General features: G+C 32.1%; 1 long non-coding RNA gene across 2 annotated transcripts; it reads right to left on the minus strand.

Annotated features, from left to right (window-relative positions):
- Window positions 1-8968: 8968 nt before the first annotated feature.
- LOC144998246 (uncharacterized) lies at window positions 8969-10894 on the minus strand. 2 transcript variants are annotated; one of them, XR_013660211.1, is made up of 5 exons: window positions 10767-10894; window positions 10622-10673; window positions 9583-9678; window positions 9352-9508; window positions 8976-9090 (listed from the first exon to the last, which is right to left on the minus strand). It is a non-coding gene; the product is annotated as an uncharacterized LOC144998246 (long non-coding RNA). The 2 variants fall into 2 exon arrangements; XR_013660210.1 differs by having other exon boundaries at window positions 8969-9508.
- Between the last annotated feature and the right edge of the window lie 6997 nt (window positions 10895-17891).

Consider the following 17891-nt stretch of genomic DNA (forward strand, 5'->3'; position numbering starts at 1 on the left):
TCTTTCTGACACTCGAACTCGCCGAGTACCACAATGGACTCACCGAGTTGAGGCCTACTCGCCGAGTCCACTATGGGACTCGCCGAGTTCATCAGGCAGAAACACAAAATTCGAATTTTAAATGCATCAAACAAGCAACCAATGCATCAACTCAATAGAAACCAATCTAGGCTCTGATACCACTGATGGGTTTTGGCCATATGAACATTCCTATGTGCACATGCAAACCCTAATGCTTGGATCTAGGTTTCTCTAATTGAACATGCATGAATCCAAGACTTCTAATGATCATTCTATCATAATAACAAAGAGAAATCAGAGTTATAAGTTTACCTTGAATCACTTGTTTGATCTTCTTGTTCTTGGAGCTTTAGAGTCACAATTGTCACTCCTCTAATGGCTTACAAACACCAACTAGCAAGAGGATGATTTGAGAGAGTGGGGAGGGACTTAGAAATCGGCCAGGGTTTCCTTAGAGACAAGGGGTTCCAATTTCCATGACCCCTAGGGTCTATTCATACTAATAAGGCTATTAGGGTTTCACCTTTAAACCCTATTTGGATAACTTAAGCCCTAAGCAATCATAATCCCTTTCATGATAACCTTGGACTGATTTTAGGTCTATCCTAAGCCCTAAAATCGTCCACCACATTATCCATAAGGGATTATAGCCTAAAGTATAACTATCATACACTTGATAGTTTATGCCCTTCTATTTAATTAATCTCTTTAAGTCACCAAATTAATTCCTAATTAATTTATGGCTTATATTAATCAAATAATATTATTATACCTTATAATATTGCAACTCTCATTGTAAATCATCCTATCAAGTTGCTATGGTGAAGGCAACCCAAAAGGACCATGCTCAATCGGGTCAAGTACTATCCAAATATAGTTGCAGCCTTAGACACTATTCCAACAATAGCTTACATGAAATACATCATGAATACCTACTAAATCTTCCAGTAATTTGAAGCGGTATGCTTGTTTACCAATCCTCTGGGTGATTTTGAAAGGACCAACAAATCAAGGACTTAGTTTTCCTTTCTTCCCAAATCACATAATGCATTTCCACGGGGATACCTTCAGCATTACGAAATCACCCACCTGGAATTCTATGGGCCGTCTCCTCTTTTCTGCATAAGACTTTTCTCGATCTTGGGCCGCTTTCATTCTTTCTCGTACAATTTGAATCTTGTCAGTGGTGTCTTGAATCATTTCAGGGCCTCCGATATTTTTTTCCTATATCACACCAACAAAAATGAGTACAACATTTACGACCATATAATGCTTCATATGATGGCATTTTGATTGAAGCATGGTAATTGTTTTTATATGAAAATTTGACAAGAGGTAAGTATGTGTCCCAGTTACCACCGAACTCCAAGACACATGCACGAAGCATATCTTCTACAGTTTGGAACCTTATCTCCGTCTAACCGTCTGTCTGGGGATGATAAGTTATACTGAGAGCAACTTGAGATCCTAATTCTCATTGCATACTCGCCCAAAAATGAGAAGTGAAGCGAGTATCACAATCGGAATAATCTTCAGTGGCACACCATGTCTTGCAATAATTTATTCAAGTACACTTGTGCGTATTTCTCCATTGGAGTTGTTTCACGCATGGTGAGAAAATGTGCACTCTTAGGCGTTCGACAATTACCTAAATGCTATCATGTTGTTTAGCAGTCTTTGGCAATTTGGTAATGAAATCCACGGACAGCTCTTCCTATTTCCACACAGGAACACTAAGAGTTTCTGGGGTTCCGTAAGGATTTTGGTGCTTTGTTTTGACTTGTAAGCATATCAAGCATTCCTGCACATATCTTCCAATGTCTCTCTTTAATCCAGGCCACCAATAATCAACTTTTACATCATAGTACATTTTACTTGTATCAGGATTTACTGACAGCTTAAACTTATGGGCTTCATCTAAAATCTTCTATCTTAATCCACCAATCTTTGGAATCCATAAACGATTCGTGAATACCTTCATTCCTCGTGGATCATCAAGTAAAACATTAGTATAATATACCATCCCTTCTTTCTTCACATTTTTTGGCTTTAAGGCCTCTACTTGTTATTTATCTAGTTCATCAAGAATAGTGAACCTTACTTTAGTGTGATTAATAGTATAACACACACAATTATGATAAACTTTTATGCTAAGTGCATCGACAACTACATTACCTACAACCCATACACATATTATAACCCCTTTTGGTCCTAACCCATGACCAACACCCTTGCATGACCTAATGTTGGTCAACCTGTGCCAACACCAGACCACCTGCAACACATACCCATATTATAACCCCTTTTGGTGTTGTCTCATATTCAAAGTTTGCTGACTGAATATGTACTTGAGACTTTTGTGGTAGGTAAACAATTGGCATTTTGTACCAAAAAGATAATGTCTCCACAGTTTTAGGGTAAATACCACTGCAGAGAGTTCGAGGCCATGGGTGAGATAATTCCTTTCATAATCTTTCGGTTGTCTCGAGGCATAGGCTATCACTTTACCACGTTGCATCAACACACAGTTGAGTCCCAATCTAGAAGCGTCGCTATACACAGAAAATCATTATCACCTTCTGGAAGTGACAAGATCGGAGCATTGGTCAAAAAATATTTTAGAGTTGAGAAAGCTTTTTCTTGGGCTTCACCCAATTCGAACTTCACTTCTTTTTGTGTAAGACTCGTGAGAGGTACAACTATGCGTGAAAAGTCTTTAAGAAATCTCCGGTAATAACCCATGAGACACAAAAAAAACTGTGAATTTCGGAAGCATTAAGAGGCGCTTCCCAATTCTGAATGGCTTCGATTTTGGTAGGATCTACATATATACCGTCACCATAAATCACATGGCCAAGAAATTGAACTTGGCGAAGCCAAAATTCACATTTCAAGAATTTAGCATATAGTTTCTCCTTTCGAAGAAGTTCTAATATTTCACGAATATAAATGGCATGATCAGATTCAGACTTGGAATAGATTTTAATATCATCAATGAATACGATGACAGATTTATCGAGCATTGGATAGCATAACCGATTCATCATATCCATGAATACGGTAGGGGAATTTGTCAAACCGAATGGCATGACAAGGAATTCATAATGCCGATATCGAGTACGAAAGGCAGTATTCGGTACATCCTGCTCGTGTACTTTCAACCGAAGATAGCCAGATCTCAATTCAATCTTCGAGAAATAGTTAACACCCTAAAGTTGATCAAATAAATCATCAATACGAGTTAATGGATACTTGTTCTTGATAGTCACCTTATAAAGCTCACGATAATCAATAAACATTTGCATCGATCCGTCCTTCTTCTTGACAAACAATACTGGAGCACCCCAAGGAGAGGTACTCGATTGAATGAAGCATTTGTCAAGTAATTCCTGCAGTTGGATCATCATTTCCTTCATCTCAGCTGGCGCAAGATGATAAGGAGTCTTTGCAATAGGAGCAGCACCAAGCACAAGATCAATTCAGAATTCTACTTGCCTGTTCGGAGGAAGTCCAGGAAAACCATCAGGGAAAACATCAGGATATTAGTTAACAACATGAACATCATTTACCGTTATCTTTTCCTCTTTTGAGATATCCATGGTATAGGCTAGATAAATAGAACATCCTTTGATATAAATTTATGAGCTTTGAGGAAAGAGATTGTTTTTAAGATTCTTTGTTCACCGTAGAGATAAATAGGATTCTCCCCTTCAATGGGAATACATACTATCTTTTCATAACACAAGATTTATGCATGGTTCTTTGACAACCAATCCATGCTGAGAATAATATCAAAGTTGGGCAAGGAGATAGGAATCAGATTAGAAAGAAAACTATAGCCTTCAATTTCTATGACCCAATTCCTATAGATTTTATCAGCAAGTAATGATATACTTCCCGTAGTATCTACAGGAAATGGTTGTGCGAGTGCATAGCAAGCAATTTAAAAGGAATGCACAAATTAACGAGACACAAAATAATCTGAGGCACTAGAATCAAATAAGATGTGAGTAGGTCTAGAGTTAATAAGAAATGTTCTCGCACAACATTCGGGTCCTCACGTGCGTCCTCTGTGGTAATCTAGAAGGCACGTCCCTTAGCTTTTGGCAGCTCCTCCTTTTTAGTTGGAGGACTCTTTGGTTGTTGAACAGGAGCTTGACTTCTCGCCGGTTGTTGAACAAAAACTTGACTTCCCATCACTTAGCTAGTAAGAGTAGGACAGAAACGCTTCCTGTGGCCACTAATACCACAAGCAAAACATGTAACATCCTTCATTGAGAAAACAGGCTTCTTGTGGCCTATTTCTCCATATCCAAAATAGGCCACCGGTCCTTTTTCTAGTCTACATTCGCCCGGATTATTCTTTCCATAATTTCGACACGATGGCGATTGAAGAGAAAAAGATTGTGACCTACCGCAGCCACGAGAGGCATTATGTGATTGCACTTGTTTACCAGAATCATCTTGAATAGATTAGGCTGGTGGAATAGAGGAAATAGGAACAGTTCGATCAACACGTGGATGCTTCCGAACAGAAAAAAGTGGCACCACCTATCTCTAAGTCATGCTCGTGCTTTCAAGGTATACTTAATAGCTTTGTTAAAGGACAGAACATCCCGATTGGCTACAAAATCCTGTATTTCATGCCATAGTCCCTCCATGAATAACTGGATTTTCTCGTCTTCAGTTGGAATATACTTTGTAGAAAACTGTGCTTTTTGATTGAATTGAGTTTCATATTCATTCACGGTCATTCCTCCTTGCTTAAGTTCAAGGAACTCCTTCTCCAATCTTCTCCTCATATGTAGGGGACAATACTTTTCTACAAAGCAAGTTTTGAACATTCCCCAACATAAATTATCCTGATCATACTCTTTAAGAGCTTTAAATGTTGCTTCTCACCAGACCAGGGCTTCTTTGGTGAACATTGCGGAGGCATAATTAACTTTGTCTTCATTTATCACATGAGAGATACAGAATACTTTTTCTGTGTTCTGGATCCAGGTAAGAACAACAATAGGATTAAGGGCACTTGAAAACTCCGTAGCACCACTAGTCTTGAAATCTTTCAACGAGGGACTCTTGGCCTCCCCTATTGAAGGTTCTATAGTGGCTTTCTCTTTGCCTTTATCATTATTCTTCTTGTGTTCTTCGAGAGTCTGTCGAATAATACCAGTAAGTTTACCCAAGAGTCACTCCTCACGAGGGGATACTAGAGTATTTACTTCACCAGGTTTAGGATCTCCACCAACTTCTAGTGTATGGCTACCTTCCTGTTCAACCATGCTTCTGAAAATTTAGAGCAACATAGTATTTTAGAATATTAGGATTTATTATTACCTAATACTTTTAATTAAATATTTTCTATCGTTTGTATCGATAAACTTACAATGAATCTGTTCATATATTGAACTTCTGACGGTTTAAGTCGAAATACCAATCTGTGGTATTTAGTTCACTTAAACTAACGCTCTGATACCATGATTGAAAGAACCAAAACTTTCATACTAAAGACATTGTTATTCCAAAACATGCTACATGCATATTCATAAAACAATATTTTACATTGATAGTTTATTATATAGACTGGATACAAACCGACTATTAAGATTTTTACAAAGAATTGTATATACTACATACTTCCCCAGGAATACAATACAAAAACTATAATATTATCTATTCTACATCTTCTAGCAGTACATGACTATACCAGATGTTTATCACATGCAATAGTTTAAACATTGAGAGGGATAAACGGGTAATGCTCAGTGAGTTTAAAACACACACACACACACACACACACATATATATATATATATATATATATATATATATATATATATATATATTATACTTTTTAGTAAAAACATACTTTATATATAAAGTGGTTAACCATTCAAAATGATATAAAAACATTTTTGGTTATAAGAGTACAATGTGTTAAAACATATGAAACTCACTGATATTGTTGTTGATGTGTCTTTAAGACACATGTATCTCAGGATCATAAGCAGCTGGAAAAACATGCACATTAAAGACATATTTTGTAAATAGGCATATATTGTAATTTGATAATGTACTAGAAGACAACGACAATGTAATCTCAATTTCAATAAAAATAGAAGTTTATATTTTGTACTGTTTAATTTATGTTAAATAACTATTATTCATGACTACTCGTACAGTGTTACGTTGCCGCCGACCGGGGTATGACATCGTTAGGATAAGTTATAATATTTCATGTCCTTTTTTAAAATGGTTGTTATTATTAAATTAACCAAATATTTCTTTATTATTATTTTAAATACATAGATATTTATTAAGTTATAATTTTATATTTGATTAAAATAAATAAATAAAAAAAGTGAGACACATTAATGGGGTGTTTATGTAAGCTTATTTTTTTAATAGCTTAATAATTCATTATTAGCTTGTAAGGTAAATGTGTTTGAATTAACTTATAACTTATAAGTTAATAAGCTCTTTTTGAAATAGTGTCTTGGACTAGTTTATTTTTTGTAAAATACCAAAATGGGCATGCTTACATATCACAAAGAGAAAGAGAGCTTTAGTGTTTTGGGAAAAGAAGAATAAAAGTAAATATGTAAATACAGAAAAGTAAGCTCATGCATTGAAGAAAAAAAATAAATAAATAAATAAATAAGATGAAGCTAAATTACTTATGAAAATTAATTTATTTTAGGTAAAATAAGCTCATAAACTTAAACTAATAAGCTAACCAAAACATTAATTTATTTTATAAACTCGAAATATAAGTTCATAAGCTATAAAGTCTCGATAATAAGGTAAGACAAACAGCCTCTAAGAAGGAATATCCTGAGTATGAGGGAAAAATATAAACTTGAAAAAAGAAAGTAAAATGTTTGTGAAAAGAGACGCTCACTACCCTAATACCATTTCTAATATATTTGTTTGAAAAATGTTTTCTAACCCATATACCGATTTTGGTATTTATGGAAAAGTTTACTTTTTTTTTTTTCTTCTGCAATTTATGAAATAAATATATCTCTGGCATAAGTTTAACCTTTTTGTTTTCAATAAATTTATCTAAAATACCGAAAAATACCGATAATGTCACAGTGAATATATATATATATATATATATATATATATATATATATATATATATATATATATATATATATATATATATATAGTGAAAGATACATCCACTAAACTTATACAATTTATAAAATTATGAGTGTCTGCTTGGTGAATGTTTCCTAAAATTTGTAGAGATTTTGATATTTACTGAAAAGATTCCTTTTTTATGCTGCAACTAATAAAAATAAATATATTTTTGTTTTGTAAACTTTAACCTTTTTGTTTTTGTAAATTTATCTAAATAGAAAAAATACAAATTTCAACAAAAAGTGGAAAACGTGAAAATGAATTGTAACGTTTTTCTATTTGGGGTTGTTTGAGTAAATTGACTTGCAATATTTGGAGACTATTATTAGTTGGCTAGTTGCCACCTTAAAAAGGCAAAACAAAAAGACAACATATGAGAGAGGCTACGGTTTATAATGTATAGACAAAATTACACAAATGGTCCTAATTCTTTTTGGTTTTTGTAATACAATGCTGATGAAACTATTCTTTTACATTAATAGTTTTTTCGGAACAAACCTTGCACCTAAACAATCCATATTGTTGATGTTTGTTAGATTTATTCGTTTAGTTGAAAAAAAATTTCATAACAAAATTACACAAATGATTGTAATGTTTTTCGGTTTTTGTAATATAGTGCTGATGAAACGATTTTTTTACATTATTAGTTCTTTCAGAGAAGACATTGCACGTAAATAATCCATATTGTTGATGTTTTTTTAGATTGATTGGTTTAGTTGAAATTTTTTTGGATAAGTTTATTTCTCTCATTTTAAAAAAGTTATCTAAAGATTATTTATGAAATTTTATAGATAGATCATTTGTGAAATACAATGGTAGTCTTTCACTTTTTTTCTTTTTATATTTCCGGCTATCATTTTTACTTTTATGTTTTAATTCAAATTTCTAAAAATAATACTTAATTTTTTCACAACTTTGTAGTTATATACTTTTTGAAAGTTAGAATTTTATAGATTAGTTCTTATACAACATTTTTTTTACATGAAACCTTTTATAAAGTACATTTTTCTTACAAAATATATTTTTTACACGAAATGTATTATTTATATAAATAAAAATAAATAATGAAAAAAAGTAATTTCTAAAATCCTAACTTTTAAAAAATATATAATAATAAAGTTTGTGAAAAAGTTAAGGAAAATTAAAAAAAAAAAACAATTCAAATGAAAAATAAAAATAAAAAAGAGGGATGGAAATTTAAAAAGATAAAACAAATGAGAGACTAAGATTGAGTATTTCACAAATTATCCATATGTAAAATTTCATGAAATGGTCCTTATTGAAATTTCACAAAATGATAGAAATGACTATTATTCACAATATTTCAACTTAAAATATTCATCTAACGGACATTTACAAAAAGGACTATTTACGTTCAACGTTCGCTCTAAAAGAACTATCTATATAAAAACAAGTTTCACAATGACTATATTAGGGAAAAACCCAAAACCACTAGGATCATTTGTGAAATTTTGTCTAATTTTTATGTTTCAAATGTTTTGTGAAAGATCTTCTTTAATCTATTCTTTAACAAATTAAATTTATTTTTTATTAGATCATATGCTATAACTTTTTAATTATCAATAAAACTCATTTAAATATATACCTTTATACAAATAATATTATCTAGTATAACCTTGTTTTGAAAGAAAAAACGTTAAAATTAATAAAACATAGATGCAGTAATATTTTATTTACCATTTGTTTTGAACATAATTTTGATTATTCAACCACTTTTACTTTAAAAAAAAAAACATTTAATTTCTTAATCATATAACAATACAAATGCATTAAATAATATACTAATGTTTTATTTAAAAATCTATATTTAAATGTCTATGAACTTGTTTATTTAAAAAAAAAAAATAAGCAAATAAGAAGCTTGAGAGTCTTCCTATGTATTGGATAGCACTAGACCTGCATTTAAAAACATAAACGTCCAAAAGCATAGTTTGGGTACATTCATGAGAAAAGCAATATTCAAAAAATACACATTTAATAGAAAATTAGAATTTAGATATTAAAAATGATTGGTTACATCTAATCAGAACATGTTAAAATATACCAACCAAATAAAGGGTAATAAGTTTGCAATCCATTAAATTATGGCATAGTTAAATGGTACTCTATTTTTTTTGTGCAATAATAATCTTTATTATAAAAGGAAAAGAAAGATACCTAAAATCTTTGGATGCAATAATAAAGACCAAAGTTTCAAATGTCCAAAATGTCCTTACGCGGGTTTTGAAAGCAATAGTCTGGTTTAACATAGAATCTGGTTCTTCATTTAATGTTGCCAATCTCAAATCAACTACTAGTCTCCAAGAATTCATCTCTATCGAGATCACACCATATGTTGGTAAGAACACACATAAAATAGGGAATTAATTAGAAAAGAAAGAAACATACTTATCAGATGTTGAGATTAGAAAGTTTATGATGTCCTTTAGTTGCGGAAATCCTTTTCTAATGCTAAGGACATCTGACAAACCAACCTGTGAAAATCTACCAAATGGAAACCAAATAAGATCAGAACAAAACAAACAAAATAGTGAGTATTTCAAACGATTAATGAAGAAACTTTAAATTATTGAGATGCATAATTTATAGATTAATTAATTTGCTTAGCTATACCTATTTCTCCACCAAAAAAATAAATAAATAAATAAATTTGGTTTGCATCGTCCCTTTTTTAAAGATATATTAAAGAGATTAACAATCAACAAATAATATATAACATTAAATATATCAATTTAAAATAAGCAACTACTAGCTTCATACTTTAACAACATTAAATATAAAAATTATAGGAATAATAGGAGCTCCAAAACTAGGAGTTATAATCCACATTTGTGTCATTAGATGGTGACATGGTTCTTGCCATGGACACCCAAGCTGCTAAAAAGGAAATAGTTTTCAGGATGCTATATTTTGATCTATACATAAAAGACACACTTATTTACATTTGTGGTGTTATCTCATTTTAAAGTCTCAAAGAATTAAAATTAATGATAAATAGTTTTTTCTATTTTTGTTTTAAATACTATTTAGTTTCTTCCATGTGTCTTTTTTGCATAAAATTAGGATGAAATTTATTTAGTAAATAGCCACTTAAAGTAAAAAAAAAAAAAATCACAATCTAAACAAACAAGCATATCCAGGAACTTTAAAGAATTTCAAAAAAAATATTTTATGAATCATCTAAACATATTACAAAGATTATTAAGAAACATCATATAAGTACACAATGATTCCAATATAAATCTTCCATTTCTTTTATGTAGTGGGTGGGGTATCTAATAGAAATAGAAGAAAACCTACCGTCGATAAACAACAATCCAACAAGATTCAAATTTTCTAATATTAAACTCCATTGAAACCAAATTATCAGAAACCTTCATATAAAAAGCACTTTACCAATTTTTTTCAATTAAACTTTAGCAATTACCTGAATCGATTAAGAGGATTAGCGAGGGCTGCATAACACGCATGATAAAACCCTAAAATAAACATCAATAGTAAAATAGAAAATGAATGCAGATGACCGCAAAAGTCTTTAAAGAAGATGCAAACGATGAGAAATAAGTACATACCTTCTGATACGTGAGGTGTGGGTGTGTGACCGATGGCTGTTAGGGTTAGAAAGAATGAGCGATGATAATGGTGGAAATGAAGGTGACGGTTATACCTTTTCAACCCGTACCATGCTCTGAGAACATTTTTCACCATTTTATAATGAGAGAGTAGATGCACTTTGTTTGTTTTTTCCACCATAAGTTTAAATTTTTTAATAGAAATTCTTAAAAATTAGCTTATTATACTAGTGATAAGTTAAATAAGCTCATTTTAATAACCATACATTGTCGTGTTTATTGGTTATTGGTTTTTTTAATCCTACTTAATGAATGTTTTTTTGCTAGTTATCAATCTGTCATGAGTTTGGACATTTGTCATTTTGTGGTAATTTTGAAATAAATATTATCCATTTGTCAATTTTTGGTTTGTTTTAATTTTTAATTAAAGTCATATACTTATATATGTAATTAAAGTATTAAATATCATATATATGATAGTAAATTGTAATAAATACGTTTCTTTTTTTCTTATTTTAAAGTTGTACATTGAAACTATTTCATTTTTATACTTTAAACTTAATCAATTTTTAAATCAACCCGTATAATATACGAGTTTCACACCTAGTAAGCTAATAAGCTATAAGCTAATTTATCCAAACATCCTCTTATTTTTGAATCCATCCACCCTTGTTTAAAGATATATTAAAAATATTAACAATCAACACATTAATAATATATAACCCAATATATCAATATAAAATAAGTAAATATTGGCATCTAATTACACCTTTAGGAGCTGTTGTAGGAGTTACAGAAATCAACATTGATGGCTTATTAATCGGAAATTAATCGTTTGACGGTCTACAACATATTAAGTTTGTGTTCAATTTAAATTTGTTAATATTTGTCAAACTCTCTTTGACGATTCAGGGCACTCCTTAGTGGTCGTAAGTGGAAATAATTAAAAAAATTCAAATTTCAAATATTGCACTAAAATTTTAAAAATTAAAAAATTTTAAATTTTCAAATATGCAAATATTCAAATATCATACAAAATATTTCGTATATTTAATATTTCATAATTTTAAATGTTCAAATATTTATTTTCCCAATATATATTATGTTTTTAAATGGTGTTATTACTAATTTAGGGCCCCTGATTAATATCTAATTAATCACCGTATATACCAATTAATCCTTTAACCCAGTCGACTGTTGAGGTCCTACCGAGCATTTTTTACAACCTTGGTGTGTTATAATGAGGAAGTAGATATAAGTATTTTAGGATCCATCGACAATTTGGAATTAGCTTTGTAAAAGAGAAACATAACCAAGAGAAATCAGGAACAAGTTTTAAGGATGAAGGGCAAAATTTGTATTTTAAGTTGCTAGAAGGAACCGAATACAAAGAATAAGAGGAGGTTATAAAAGTAATTTAACTTTCATTAAGACACCAAGGAAAAAATGCCACTTATCATAAGAATGAGTCTTTTATTATAATAAGAATTTTTAAATAACTAAAACTAGGGAAGAATGTCACACCCCCAAACCAGGACGACGGAGACGTCCGGGGGCGGATGATGCTATTGTATAGTATTATAACAATTGAATATAAATGAACATAGCAGCCCATACAACATACATTAAGAGATACAAACTTTCATTGTTTACATGGTGTATTTGTTCAAAGTTTACACAACATTAACTGAAAGGTAACAATTCCAAAGTACAACCAAAAATCCAGTTCTCGACGATTTAAGTACTTACTTACTGGTTTCTTGAGAATACAAGTCATTTTGAAAATCTTCAACAATGAATGTTGGTGAGTTCATAAGCATTTTTTTATGAAAATCGGTTTGTATCTGTTTCGTTTGAAAAGTATTGAATGTTTCAAGAAAATTCGATATTATCTATAACAGTGAATTGTATGTCTTATACCAAACACTACAAGAAAAATGACTTACAGTCACACCAAAAAAGTGTGACTATATACGTATAGTGACATTTTATTTTTTTCACTGAAAGTGTGACGGAAGGTGACGTCATCGTATGGGTCTTATGGTCACTTTAAAATGTAGTGTCTATATGCTATGAAAACATGTGGCCGTAGTATAAAAGTGTGGCAAATGTGTACCGAATTTTGTTCCTTAAATATCCAATATTGTAGCGTTAAACAGTTATTAGTCACACATATTTATTTAACGTTGTGACTATATATCACCAAAATGCTACATTCATGATGTTTTAGTGTAGTTGTTTTCTTACATATGGTCACACAATTTAAATTTTATTAAGACTATTGTGTATCTTTTGTAAACTTTTAATTGTGAGTGTGACCATGTTTGCTAAATGGCGACAAGTACTTTACTTTCATATGTGACGAATTGCTAATTATTAGTCACAAAAAACAATCAACATTTGTGACTATAACCTAACGTATATTGACAAACGAAGAAGTGAATTAAAATCATAAGTATTATAAAGTCACACATTTTGTTAAAATTAAGGACAATTCGGTATTGTATTAAGACTATTGGGGATATTTTAGACGCATATAATTTACAGTAACCTTGTCCGTGTTCGGTAAATGGACACATATAATTAATGATCGTTGTGACGATTTCGTAGTATTTAGTCTTAACAACAATCAATTATTGTATTTATTTGCCACATAAATTGTTTTCCATGTTGTTATTGTTTAACTTAGTGACAATTTTTTTTTAATAAACATCACTTTAAATCAATTGTAGTCTCATAATTCTTGTATATTATGACTATTATTAACCATTTAGTCACACATTACAAATTGATGTAAAGTAACCTTTGTATATTTTTAGAAACATTAAAAACATTTATAACATGGCAAAAATCATACTACAGCCACTATAACTTACTATTTACTGTTACTTTTTATACATTTTAGACACATGAAAATACTTTAAATTAAAGTAACGAAACACAACAATATGAAACACAAACAAAATTCATAATTTTATATTAATAATAATTGAAATCGAAATCCATATATACATTACATTCCTAATTAAAATATCAATGAAAGGAAAATTTTCGTAATTTAAAGAATTTATATAATGGTTAAAAAAATCAAAGACATCATAAACCAAAACCTAAACATAATTAGCTAGGTATTCATTTTGTTTGTATTGCTCCTTGTCTTCTTCAGAAGGGCATAAGATGATATTTAAGTTGGTTTCCTTTTTGTTGATTTTTGATATGATATAATTTCTGGTACCTATAACAACAACATTGAAACCAATAAAATTAATTCATCATAAACTTAGTATAGTACTTTATGAAGAAAATAAAGTTTAATGCAAAAAGTATCGCACATATTGAAACAAACCTCTTACTCAGTTTGCACAAGGTATTTTGGCCATGGAACAAAACTTTTATATACATCCTCAACTAATTTGTATTCTCCAGTTTGATGGGGTAGAAATGCATTTTTTACAACCACTTCATCAATGGAAACTTTATAGCAATCATCTTGTAGAGGAACTCCATGAATGAATTGTCTTTCTGATGATAAGTGAATGGTACTGCGGGCAACGATGTTCCTTTTATACGAATATGATAGACTACACTTGATTGGCTACAATGACAAGTAATGTTATAATCTGGAAGAAAAACAGAAATGTATATTCATCGTTTAAAAAAAAACACTGACATGGTGAATGCGATTATTTGGTGAAACTTTTGGAATGTCATGATTGATGGTGGTAGTCTTAGACTCAACTGTTTTCTTGGTGGTTTTTGTATTTGCCCGATATCAAGATTTAAGACATAATTAAACATATATTTTAATAAAAAAGATTAAATAAAAGTATTGAAAACTGTAAGGTTAGTATATACTACTATTGCATATTTCATGGAAATCAATTTTGCATCGGGTGCTGCAGTTGCAGATTTTGTTTGAACATGTTTTTTGTTGGGTTTTGGAATAACCTACATAATATACAGTCCAACATGAAAAATCAGAAATCAGTATCAAACAAATATATATATATATATATATATATATATATATATATATATATATATATATATTTATCAATGATGATCTAATAAGACGATAACATACTATTGTTACATGTTCTGAAGGTTCATTGGTTTTGAGACTAACAGGAGACGTTTCATTACTTTGTATAATCTTCTCACTTGAAATACTCTAGAAAATATAAAGAAACAGGAAAAATGTTTTAAAAAAATGCAATTTAGAACTAACATTGACAACAGATATTTTCAATAAGATTACTTACAATTGTATGAGACAGATTTGGAAAGTCAACTCTTTTTGCATTAAGATGAGCCAAAACTAGCTTTAGTGTTTGATCTTGTTCATTAACCTTTGTAGACAAAGCCTTGAGTTCAGCATCTTTTTTCTCAAGCTCAAGTTTTCCATTATGCAGTGCAACTTTAAGATCTTTAATTTCTTCCTTAGATGATCCTTTGCTGCGAGGAACATTGAAATATTTGTTGTAAGTGACTCCCATGCCGACACCTTTTAAAAATCTTCCCTTTTCCTTGCCAAAAACTAAGGTCATGGCATCCGTTCTTGGTTCAACATTTACTTGTCCTTCTTTTATCTCCTTCTCATGTTCCATCTACCAAACAAAAAATTAATAATTATTGTCTTAATAATAGTGATTAAAATATTTAAAGTAAAAGTAAAAGAAAAGTGTAGTGAAGTTACTAGTTTATCAGCCATGATTTTAACATCTTCATCCTTAAATTCTTCTTTACTTTCACGCCCTTTACACCATGTTGAATTTAAGAACAAACTTAAAGATCGATTAGATCTATGAAACGGGTAGATAAATGACTAAATAAACAATAAAGAACAAGCTAATGACTCAAAAGGTGTCGAATGATTCAATAAACAATCCTCAGAAGAGCTTGATAAAGAACGTCAACTGTAGAGGATTTTAGGGTTTACAATATTCAATGAGAGTGACGACCGTTACCATACGCATACATGCATGCATATATTTATAACGAAACCCTAACAGTTTTTCTAAGAAAAAGAAGGCTAATCTAGCTGAACACGGATTGACAAGGCCAATCCGGTTGTAAAACAAAAGGGCCCAAGACGCAACTCTATTATCTTCAACAATCTCCCCCTTTGCGTCTTTGGTACAGAATCTTCATTCTCTTTTAACAGCAGAAGGCTTCTTTACCGTTTCAAAAATCCTCGGTATTATAGCCAGAATGTGATGCCTGAAGGTGATATACCAACGAAGCATATCAGTGAAGTTCTTCTTGTCTGCTGTTGAGTTCTGCTTGCATCGGTGAATGATATTTATAATATGCTCTAGACAATCTGTTGAAAAGAGATGTTTGTCTACCAAAGCAAACAGAAACTTATGCCTGTCGCCTCTTGTGAACATGAGCGTCAGATTGGAAGAATCAATTTGCCCTACCTTCATTTTATGAACATCTCCTGTCTTGGAAGTAGGCTTGACGGTCGGTTTCTTGTTCATAATCTTTGCTATTTCCTGATCCATAGTGGCAAGCTCATGGATGTAGGAAGCCAACATTTTTTTGAGATGTTTAAGAATCGGTTCATACTCTCTATGATTGGAGAGAAGAATGTTGTATAGCAGAATCCAATCATGCGGATTCAGACTGGGAAGATCTGCCAGAGAAATGAGATGTTCTGTGTTGGCCGTTCCTCTATTGATTTTGAAATTAACGTTCACAAATTTCCCAGCCTGTGTCGGTTTCAGTACCTTGACTTTAATAATCTTCTGAGCAATCCATGTCAAGTACTGCGGTTGACCATACTTCAAATAGAACTCTATTAATTCCCTGTCAACCTTCAAGTTTGGATGAGGGACATCGGCAGTGACATCAAAGCAATGAAATGTAAAAGCTTTTCGCGTGATTGGCATGTCAAACTGCGAGCCTTTGGTATTTTCACACTCGAAAGATGCAATCGGTTCCAACCAATATATGGAGGGAAACTCAATCGCTTGATTGATGAGTGTGTCTCTGTCCCATTCTGGGAACAAAGTCTTCTTAGCTTGTATAGCATCCTCATCCTCCTTGATCTTTCTTTCCCTAGCCTCGGCCTCTCGAGCTATTTTAAGAGTTTCATCTAGCTCTTTGTCCCTTTTCTTCCGTTGAAGAGCTTCAGTGATAGTTTCATCTGTATCTGACTCGCTCTCAACAAGGAACTGTTTCCCAGAACCCGAAGCTACATTAACCTTCGGTTCTGTCTTTGATACACCTTCCTCTCCCCCTTGTCGCGGAAGAACAAGCTTCTCCGAGACACCCTTCATTTCGCTCAAGATGTTAATTGCAGGAAGGAGTTTAGCCTGGAGATGTTGTCTGATAGTAAGGTTAAGGAAGGGATCATGAGTGTCAAGAACATTTGTCAACATATTCTTGACATCACCAGCGCAACCTTGAAGAACTACCCGCTGAGTCTTTAGCAAAGAAATTTCTTGTTGTGCCTAGGCCAGTTGTATCTTTTGTAGGTCGATAGTTGCCTGATGCTTGACAAGATCTTCCTTTAGGGTGCTCTCTGCTGCTAGAGAAGCAAAACGTGAATCCAAAGATTTGAGAAAGGAGGTGGATTCAGTTTTGAGGTCAGCACGCAGAGCCTCAAACTTGGAGGTTTCACCCTGAAGGGTAGCCGAGAAAGAGTCAACGGACGTCTGAAACTTGGCCGCACTGAAATCAGCATGGGCTTTTAGAGAATCAAGAAAGATCTGAGTTGTGTGAACAACCTCAGAAACTTCCTTTGTGGCTTTGGAGCATGAAGCAGCTGAGTTGTCGATGGCATCAGTTGAACGATCCAGAGCGTCAGTGTACGTCTTGATCGCAGACTCAATGAAGGCTTTTAGCAAGACACCCCCGTAGGCTTTATTATCAGCCAGCAGACTATCGAGTTTGTCGTGAATTTCTTGAATCTGCTGACTAGTAACAAGGGTATCGGCATCAGTGTCTGTGGGAATCTGGTATGGGCTATAATAAAGAGAGTCGAACTCTTCATCATCACCGCCCAAGGTAGCACCGGAGTTGGAGGATGGAGAAGGAGATGGGGGAATGTTGATGACAGGGGTTTCAACCACAGTAGTAGCCCCTGTATCAGATACATTGACTGTTACTGGTGGTTGG

The sequence above is a fragment of the Lactuca saligna genome, chromosome 5 (assembly GCF_052625555.1).
Source record: "Lactuca saligna cultivar CGN05327 chromosome 5, ASM5262555v1, whole genome shotgun sequence".
Classification (NCBI taxonomy): Eukaryota; Viridiplantae; Streptophyta; class Magnoliopsida; order Asterales; family Asteraceae; genus Lactuca; species Lactuca saligna.